Source organism: Penaeus monodon, chromosome 24 (assembly GCF_015228065.2).
Source record: "Penaeus monodon isolate SGIC_2016 chromosome 24, NSTDA_Pmon_1, whole genome shotgun sequence".
Classification (NCBI taxonomy): domain Eukaryota; kingdom Metazoa; phylum Arthropoda; class Malacostraca; order Decapoda; family Penaeidae; genus Penaeus; species Penaeus monodon.
Genome location: NC_051409.1, coordinates 9,326,086 through 9,326,508, shown reverse-complemented (window position 1 = coordinate 9,326,508; position 423 = coordinate 9,326,086). Strand labels below are relative to the sequence as shown.

Genomic DNA, 423 nt, shown 5'->3' with positions numbered 1-423 from the left:
GATATTAAAAAAAAAACGATAATATCATTTCTTATCTTCTTTCCTCCCTTCGTTTCCATAGAAGTGAGACTACGCCTGGTTGGTAACTTACCACGTCACCTTCCCCCTCCTTCCATCCCCTCCCCCCCCCGTCGACGGCTATATAGGCCCCCCCAGACGCCGTGTCTTGACCAAATCCCTCTCTAGCCTGAAGCGGGACACTTCTCTAGCCTCATCTCCTCACCAGGTCCTTGCTGGAGTCAATTGCAAGGTGTGTACTTTGTGCCTTTGTGCTTGTGACTGTGTGCTCTTGTAGTTTTTGCCGAAGAAGAAAAAAACGGAGATGGTGATGAAGAGAGAAAGAAAAGGCGATAGATTTAGTTTTTGAGAAAGAGGTGTAGTTATGATATAAACTGGAAATATGGAAGATAATATAGAAGATTA

The 423-nt window shown here is 44.4% G+C and overlaps 1 protein-coding gene across 1 annotated transcript in view; it reads left to right on the top strand.

The window, feature by feature from the left end:
* The first annotated feature begins 177 nt into the window (after positions 1-177).
* LOC119588541 (glutamine synthetase-like) overlaps positions 178-423 on the top strand; it is a 4,355-nt gene continuing 4,109 nt past the window's right edge. The window contains exon 1 of the mRNA XM_037937181.1: positions 178-250. The gene's annotated coding sequence lies outside the window, so the exon portion shown is untranslated. The remainder of the gene's footprint in view (positions 251-423) is intronic.